We start from the raw sequence: 10191 nt of genomic DNA on the forward strand, positions 1-10191 counted from the left end.
AAGGAAATGGCAAACCACTCCAGTATCTTTATCAAGAAAATCTCAAATGTGGTCATGAAGAATCAGACATGACTAACAATGACTAAACAACAATGTGTGTTAGGTGTTATGTTAATTGCTTTGCAAATATTATCTCACAACAACCCTGGAAGATAGATGCTATAATTTTCCCTATTTCACAGATGAGGAAAATGGAGCTTATGAGGCTAAATCATTTATCCAAAGTCACAAAACCAGTAATTGTCTTTCTAATGATATTTTTTACCTTCTGTTTTTCTACTCCTTTAAAAAACCCAAAAAACTGGGGTGGCTACATGATGCAGTGGATAAAGGACAATCCCTGAATTCAGGAGGACCTGAGTTCAAATCTGGCCTCAGAAACTTGACACTTACTAGCTGTGTGACCCTGGGCAAGTCATTTAACCCTCATTGCCCCCCCAAACATACATTTACACACACACACACATATATATGTAGTATTGTCAGATAATTGATATCAACTGATAATCACTGGCAGAAAGCAAGCAAATGGGGTTTTGTAAGATTCAAAAGATACAATGCCCTAATCTTCTAAAGTTATTCTTTGAGCTCTGAAGGGAGACATAGACATGCCTATGCAAATTGGGCTTAAAAAGAATAGTTCCAATGCCTAAACTGCACATTGCACAGGCTTTAAAAACAAACAAACAGTATGGAATGAAGCAATGTTTTCAACAATGTGGGAGCTTCTGCAGAGAAAAGAGCTTCTAATACAGAATGGCAACTTCTCAGTTTGAGAGAGCTGCCTGGAACATGAAGAGATCAGATGACTTCCTCATGGTGATATAACTAGGAGGTAACGAAGCCATTACTTGGACTGAAGTCTTTGTGACTTCAGTATCAGTCTTCTATCTACTCCCTCAACTATTTGAAACTTGTCTTCTCACTCCCTTTCCTTCCCAGTCTCCTTCCTTCCCTGTCTCTCCATACACATACACACACACACACACTTTTATATATATATATATATATATATATATATATATATATATATATATATATATATATTTATGTCTGTATATATGTACATGTATACACAAAACACACATGCACATGAACATTATACAATCTATATGCACATGTGCATGTGGATATGCATGTGATGCTCATAGTGCATACATAAATACACATGTGCAACCATATGTAATGATTGGAATGGTGCAACCTACTGGAGACTTGCTGTGGGAAAGCTCCACCATGAGGAAATGCCTCAGAGGCATTGTGGCTTTTCCTTGGCATCAGGAAATGACGTTTGCTCATGGGTGCTGTCTATCAAAGCTACCAGCCAATCAACTTGAGGAGCCTCCTATTTTCTGGGAGGAGACAGGAAGGAGGATAGGGAGCCTGTGTGGAGAGCTCTTGTGCTTTTGGGTTCCTGACTTGGTGGTGGTGGCGGCAGCGGCGGCAGAGGACTTCACAGGAAATTTGAGAAAAAGATAAGAATGCCAGGCTGTTGGAATTCTGTTCTCAATCTTTTTCTTTCTATTTTCCAATAAACCCTTAAAAACCTAAACTCATTTTATCAATGATTTTAGTCAGTTTCCCCCAAAACTGGGGGAACAGATTAGAATCCACATTTAGAATCTTAAATTACACACATACATGCAATTGTGTGTGCATGTATCACACAAGGTTTTATTTGAAAGAAATTATCAAGAAATTAGACAAGCCATAAACCTCAGACATGGTAGAAGAAAGCATTTATCATAGAGTGAAATATGGATGATACCTAATAATAAGTGAATGATAGATTTCAAGATCTCAATTTTCCCAGAAACACTATGTAAACATAAATCTCAGTTGACTGAGATAAAACTCTTAGAAGTTCCAAATTTATCTGACTAAACAACTCAAGAATGACTTATGTTCATTAAATCAAACTGACATATTCAATTCAGAAAGTAGACTCAGAAACACTCAATTGAAAAAGGAAAATAGAGACACTGACTGGCTCTCTGGCTTTTAAATCAAAATAGGTTAAATGAGCATTTCTTTTTTTTTAATCCAACATTGCATGCAGCATTTAGCAATTAAAGAATTTGTCATAAGTATGAAAAACTTCAAAAAAATCGGGAATCTTTTAAATGCTTTAAAACAGAAACTCAAAGGGATAGATATGATCTACTTTGAATGGTCTTTAGCAAAGATATTCTCCCTATTAGAGTCCTGAAATAATTTCCATTTCATAAATCTGCTTAAGACAGGAATGTTCCATTCACATGAGAATATTTGGGAAGAAGGGGATAATTTAACATTCTTAAATAAAAGGTAAAGTTTAAGCAATTGAGCCAATAAAAAAATACAGAATTATAAAATAATAAAATAATTCTGCATATTTTTAATTTATGTTTAATATTCTCTGCAACCCCTCACAACTAGACTATTGCAATAGACCCTATTGGGTCTGCATTTCTCAAGTTCCTCTCCATTCCAATCCATCCTCCATTCAACCACTAAAGAGATTTTCCTAAAGCCCAGGACCTCTCATATTACTCTTTCTACTAAGATAATTCCAGTGGCTCCTTGTCTCCAGAATACAATATAAATTCTTTTGTTTGGCATTCAAAGCACTTCCTAACCTTGCCCTTTCTTATGTTCCCAGTCTTCTTATTCCTTGCCCCCTGATACCTATTCCTCAATCTAGTGACACTGACCTCCTGAACATTCCATGAAGAACACCCTCTATTTCATTCCAGGCTTTATTTTTTTTTTCCTGGCTATCCCTCAGACAGGGACCTGAAATGCTTGCTCTTCTCCCCTCCCCCACTGACCTCCTTAGCTTGATTCAAGTACGAACTAAAATTCCCTTTTATTGGAAGCCTTCACCAATGCCTTTTTTGTTTAAATACATGGGAAGCAGGAACAGCCAGGACATATCAAGAGCCCTGTGGGGAGGTCGGTGGTGGGTAGGTGGAGACGGCTAGAGGCAATTGAGCACTAGCAGGGCCCTAAGCTGGTGCTGGTGGAACCTGGATGAGCAGAGGTTTCCCCCCACCCTGCCATGCCCACCTCACCTCTCAGCCTGGGGAGAATTTTCTAATCCCCTGAAGTCCAAGGGTAGAGTTGGAGGAGCTACAGCTGGGAGGGGTCAGCTGCTAGGATGTGGGTCAGAACTAGGGTCCATGGTCCCTGATGCTGAGGGGGCTGGGAGGAGGGTGTCCAGTCATTTGAAGCTTCTGGCTCGGGAGTGATCTTTTCACTTACTTTTCTGTAGGTGAGTGAGGTCTGCCTTGGTTGTTTCCCGGGTCAGATTGGCTGCTGTGTCCAGGGCTTGTCCACCCAGGTTGGTCACCAGGCTGTCCTTGGAAGCCTTGTGCTTCAGGAAAATGGAGAAGATCAAGCAATGATACAGGATCTGCGAGCCATTACAAGCTACTGCAAGCATGCACCACAGCAAGAAGGCCCACTTCCCTACATAGTAGAAGGGGCACCAGAAAAGGAAGATGTCAGAGAAAAACTCAGCCAGACCAAAAATGCTGTATACCACTCAGTAGGTTACCAGATGGTATCGTCATCTTTGTTGTGTAAAAAAATTAATTATTAATAACTATAACTATCCTGGAAAAATTATGTATAATTGGATTTATGAAAAAATTATGATTATATGAAAAATTATAAATTTAGAAAAATTATAATTGGGCCATAAGTCCCTTCGTGGTCGCCATTCAAATGTAGAAATATTTTAAATGACTAGGGCTAATTTGGGGGCTGAAGCTGATGAAGGACTAATCTGGGGACTGTTGACTATTTGGCTATCTGACTTCGTTAATTTAATGTGGGCTGTTTTATAAAGTTCCACCACACTGCTCCCAAACTGATAGACTAAAGATTAAGAAGCCTCTTAACCAAATAATCAAAGCAGAGTTTATTTATGAGATACTATTTAAAATTAAGAATACAGGGAAATAAAGTGTACAACCTGACTGCTTTCCTGTGGTGTCTTTCCTCTCTTTCCCACCTGCTGCGCTTTGAACTTCTTGAATACAATAAGGGCCTTAGCTGCCTCCGGCCTCAGGGCACATTACACTTTCCCTGGTTTGTATTAAGGCCTGTAACCTTGTGAGACCCGGCTCTCCTTTTCCGAACCAAACTCTCCTCCGTCCTTGTCTGGGCCCCCCTCTAGTCAGCTTCTCTCCTAGTTCGTCCTTCTCTAGTCCGTCCCCCTCCTTTTCCTTCCTAGTGCGTCTCCCTCCAGTCTCCTTCCTTGCTCTAGTCAGCTGTTCTCTCCTTAATCTTGTCTCTCTATCTAGTCTGTCCTCGCTCCTTCTTTTTCTAGTCCATCTCCCTCTAGTCTCCTTCCTCCTCTAGTCAGCCGAACTCCCCCTAGTCCATCTCCCAGGTCTATATATAACTTTTCTTCTCTCCACTCAAATCTCAGGGCTTCCTTCACCCCCACAGACCAAGCTAATCTGCCAGCCAGAGCTGCGGCTGGGGGTGGGGGGGGGGAGAGTACGCTCCAAGTTTCACGTGCCTCCGCACAGGCTAGCCGGGATCGGCTCAGGTCAGAGGGAGCTGGGGGCTTTTTTTTTCCCCCTAGCTCCGTCTGACCTGGCGTCTTGTATAGCCCACGGGGCTTTTTCACTCAGCTGAAGCTAAGGAGGAGGGGGGAGACCCTGAGGGTCTAAGGCTTTCTAATCTCAGCCTAAAGGTAGGGTCCCCAAATCAAAATAAATTTCCACAGTTGGGACTCTCAGTGGCCTTCATGGAGGCATATGCTGGGTAGATGAATCCAGTGAGATTGCAGAGCAGGGAGGCACCATAGCCAAATAAGAGATAGAGGGCCCGGAAGGCAATGGTACCTGTGGCCAGGTAGTACTTATTGATACTGGAGATTTCCTCCAGCTTTCCCAGGCCATTGGTGACAATGTTTTTCTGATCCAGGAACCTCTGAAAACATTGCCTCAAGCTACCCATGGCTCCTGGGACCAGTGGGAGAGGGGAGGGAATGGAAGAAGACTGGACCTGGGTCCGAGGGGCGACCTCCAGGGCTTCTCCGCTACTTCACAGTGCAGGTGATCTCTCCCTCTCCAGGCTTCCAGAAGCTGCACTCCTCCAATCCCAAGGTCCTTCTCCTTCCCCCACCAATGGCTTTTAATCCTACTTGTCTTTGCCCTGGTAATGACTTCCTTTTTATCCTGTATTTGTATATATTTGCTTGCATGTTTTCTCCCCCAGTAGATTGTGAGCTCCTTGAAAGCAAAGACTGACTTTTGCCTCTTTTTGTATCCTCAGTGCTTAGCACACTGCCAGGTACATAGTAGGATTTTAATAAATATTGATTAATTGAGTGTTACTTGGTCAATGATGTGAAAGATGATTGAGAGAAGAGATAGACTAGACACATCAAGATCAACTATATCATTGTTGCAATACCTTAGGCCTGAATTAGGTTGGCTGCCATGTGAGTGCAGAGGAGGGGTCAGGGGTGAGATCCCTTTTGCAGGAAAAAAAACATGATAGGCAGCATGGGAGAATAAAAAGAACATTGCATTTTGAGTAAGAGGACCCGAGTTGAAAGCCTATTTTGGTCCCTTACTCCTTTTGCCAGTATCAACATCTCGTGGCCTTACCATTTCCATGAAATCTGTGGTGAGTGAAACTATATGTGGTCAACTTATTTCTGTCCCAAGTTTAGAGAAAATTAGCTGGGGTTTCTAATAAATTTTTAATTATAAATTAGAAACTTTAGCACCAGATTTGGGCGTTAAGCATTTATTAAAGCATACCAAATATTGGTAAAGAGAGAACATTTGGCTCAGAAAGTTAAGAAGCCTATCTACCCTAGAGGAGAGATAAGAGCTCAGTCTGGCCTGCTTCTTCCTTCAAGTCCTCCCCCACAAGTACATGTGAGACCCTAACTGAGTGTGGACACTTCCTCTGGGTCTGGCGGAGAGGCGGTCCTTAGACATTTCTTCAAGCTAATTGGCTAACATCACCAAAATCCACTGGTTCACTGTACGTGAGAGTGGTCCATGAGCAGTGCCCAAGGTCAGAATTCAGAGAATGCACCCCCTGATGGCCAGGCTCTCAGTTAGGTGTGGTTTCAATCAACTCAACTTTAAGTGAATTAATCAGCAAAGTCAATTCAATCAATTTCAACATTATCCTCTCAAACTCAAGTAGGGGCTTCTGGGAGTCCCAAAACCCATTATTTTCTCACAATTCTAAGGACCCTTCAATCTTTAATCCTAGAAGCCTGAGATTTGAAAGAATAACTTGATGGGTAAGAAGGTTAAGGAGAAGGAAGGTTTACAGATGATTTCAAAATCACAAGCCTCACAAATATTCTGGCTTCATTAACTATGTTCCAAACCCTGAAATAAGGAATTTTATGATTTATCTCTGCATAAAAAATTGTCCATCATCTAATGTAAACTGTTTTATATAATTTTAAAATTCTTAGTTGTTTGTTTTTTTAAAGTGATACTTTTTGAAGAAGCCCCCCACACCAATCATGCCTTTGATATTCCAAAAACTTTTTCCATCTTCTACCCATGCTTATCAATTCTTTTTTGGGTGTTATCTTCCCTACATTAAAATTTAAATTGATAAGCACAGTGAATGTCTTTTTGGTTATATTTGCATTCTCAGCTCTTAAAATATCACAATATCTGGCAAACAGTAAGTGGTTTATTAATATTTTATCTAATTTTATTTTTATAATCTACTCCGCCTCCTGCTGTGTATTTCACTATTGCTCCAGAAAGAGACTTCAAGCATATCCAAAAGGCAAAATGGGAGACTTTTATATGTGTATAACACATTGTATGTATGTATATGTATGTTACATATGTATGTCTCAAATAAAGAGGCACTGTCAGAATTTGAATATATATATATACACATATAACATAATTATATTGAATATAACATATATAAAATGAGGAGCAGTCAAAATTTGGATGTACATATTCACAGATATTCATATATGTATATGTATGTACACACACACATATGAAACACATTTGCTATACACACATCATTGATCTCCCATTTTGGCTTTTGGATATGTAACATTTGGATATGTATGTAACATGTATGTTAATGTGTATAGTATAATATAACTTTGTAATATAATTATATTATAAAATACGTACGTAACATCTATATTGTGCAAATGTTAATAATATAACTTTTATAGTATAAGAACATTTAATATATAATAAATACATGCATTAATTGCATTAAGTATTCATATAATTTTATAATTGTTGCATCTTATCAATAATAGATATCTAGTCCATGGATATTAATATAATATTTATTTATACTATAAGTATTTATGCATTCATTTATTAATGCCTATGTGTGTACAACATGGTAAGGTATATACAACATGTATGTATTCATGCATATATATGTGGGTATATGTGCATAGTTGTTTACAAGTATAGGGTATCTCAAGTATCTTGTTTTGGTTTAAAGCTTACTAGCATAAATTATAAAATAGATACATATGTGCATGTATATATCACATAGGTACATGCATGCTTACATAGGCATACACACATGTGTATATGAATGCATTCATATACATGAATATATATGTATATATGTGTGTATATATGTATGTGTGTATATATATGTGTGTGTATATATATATATATATATATATATATATATATATATATATATATATATATATATAATATGTACATACAGGGGTCAGGATGGACAATCTCAGCTCATAACATTCATGTTGTTCTCTTACTCTACTGTAGAAGTTTCCTTTAAAAAAGAAAACTGACAGTGAGTCCATGGTCAGACATCTCTCAGGGTTGCTGATGGTCAGACTGCCATAGGGATAATGGGACAAGAACACATAGCCAGCTCAAACTTGTGCACAATATGAAGTAGAGTCCCTGATATAGCCAAAGGACACATGATCTAACACTATTAATGATCCTGTTGGAGCTCTCCCTCCAGGGACCGTTTGGACACTACCCTTTACAATATCCTTTAGGACTTTCCCAGAATCCTTTAGGAATCCTTGGGACCTAGAAATGTAGAAAGGGATGGGAACATAAACACATCCCCTGTGAGCCTATGTCAACACATGCAATATACAGAAAAAGAAACCAAAGCTCAGAGGGTAAAGTGGTTTTACAAAAGTAACATGCTTGGTAAATGGCAGAACTGGATCCATTGACTTGTATACTACCATTTTTACGTACCACACTACACTACTTTATTCATTTTTGTCTTTCATATTGAGCATGGTGTTTTGAATTATAAATTGTCAGCTTAGAAGGAATAACTGAGGACATCTATGACAACCTACACTTCTGCGGAAATTTACTCCATAACATCCCGAACAGGTGATTACCCACATTTCACATGAAACCCTCTAGTGAGGGTTTCTATTCCATTGCTTCAAAGTCTTAATTGCTAGTAGATGTTTCTTTATAATGAGTCAAAATATACTTTCCTTGATGATCATCAATATATCATAGCTTTTGCCTTTTCATCCCAAGTAAAATATCTAATCTCTTTTCCATATGACTAATCTTCACATATTGGAAAACTACAATTATATTCTGCCATAAGAATTCTCTTCTCTAGACTAAATATCTCCAATATATTCAACATCCCCCAGCTGTTTCTGCTTTTTTTGAATGTGTTTCAGCTTTAATTCAATCCCTGTAAGGCATGTAGGAGGACGAGTGCTGAACTTGATTCCCCAGAGACCCAAATTTGAAGGCAAACTCAGATTCTTCCAAGTTGTGTGACTCTAGATACATGACTTAACTTCTGTCAACCTCTATTTCCTCATCTATAATTGCTAATAAAAATAACATTTACTACCTAGGGTTGTTATAAGGCTCAAACAAGATAATAAATGCCAAGCACTTTGCAAATTTTAAAGGATTATATAAGTATTAGCTGTCATTTAGATAGTTAACATTTTATAGAACTTACCATGTTGGTCAGGCACTGTGCTAAGCACCTCAATTTTGTTTCTTCTGATCCTCAGAACAACCCTGGTAGATACAATTATTATTCTCATTTTACATATGAGGAAACTGAGGAAAAGAGGCTAAGGCAGTAGCTTAGAGTAACAAAGCCAGTATATTTCTAAGGCCAGATTTGCAGTACTTCCTGATTTTAGATCCAGGACTAACAACACCAAAAATAATAATACTTAAAAAAAATACACAAATACTTATTAGGCACCTGCTATGTGCAAGCCATGTACTGAGAATAAAAAGATAGAAACATCCCCAAGACACTTATACTCTATTAGGAGAAATAATAGGTACATGGATAAGTAAATATAAGGCAAATTAAAGAGATTTTTTTTTTTTACACATAGACTCTCCCTCACACTCAGTTCTACTCACACACACTCTCACTCTGCCTCTCACTCTGTCTCTCTGCTACACTCACACACGCTCTCACACACGCTCATATATAATCACACAAATTGGAGAGGATCCACAAAAGCTTCAAAAAAATAAAAGAAGTGGCAATCGGTCATGAAACTTGAAATGCAAGGATTCATTAAGCACTTTTTATGTACAAAACACTAAGAACAGTGCCCAGCCCATAGTAGGCACTAAATAAATATTTATTCCCTTCCCTCCTACAAGGCAGTGGCAATACAAAGCAAATTGAATCATATCCTATTTTTAAAAAGGTTTGTTTTGTTTTGTTTTGCTTTAAAATCAGGGCGGTAGTTTGGGAGTCCCTGGAGTAGGGAGTTGATGTCACAATTTATCACCTTGTTGGAAGACTGATGGCTGTCTCTGTAAAAGGCAGGTGAACTCTTGAGGTTAGTTAATTATTCCCAATAATTTAGCTAAAAATGCTGAAGCACATGAGTTTCAAGGGAATACTATATGGAAATAAAGAATAGCATCAAAGATGGCTATAAAAAAACCAAAAAACTGCCAAATAGGATATTGAATTCCCAGATATATTTTCCTGACTTTTACAGGTGCTCCTGGGACATGTCTGGTGCTCAATAAATATCTGTTGATGAATGAGTCAATTGACAACCATTTTTTAAATGCTTACTATATGTCAGGCAAAGTGCTAGGTACTTGAAATATAAAGACAAAGGGGAAACAATGGTTGTAATTACAGAAGCTCACTTTCTACTGGGGCAACAACATCTACATAAAGAGTAAAGAGATACAATATAGCCTTGGA

The 10191-nt window shown here is 38.3% G+C and overlaps 1 pseudogene; it reads right to left on the reverse strand.

Moving 5' to 3' along the window:
* Positions 1-3235: 3235 nt before the first annotated feature.
* On the reverse strand, positions 3236-4953 carry LOC122730435 (annotated as a pseudogene).
* Positions 4954-10191: the final 5238 nt, after the last annotated feature.

Source organism: Dromiciops gliroides, chromosome 6 (assembly GCF_019393635.1).
Source record: "Dromiciops gliroides isolate mDroGli1 chromosome 6, mDroGli1.pri, whole genome shotgun sequence".
NCBI lineage: Eukaryota > Metazoa > Chordata > Mammalia > Microbiotheria > Microbiotheriidae > Dromiciops > Dromiciops gliroides.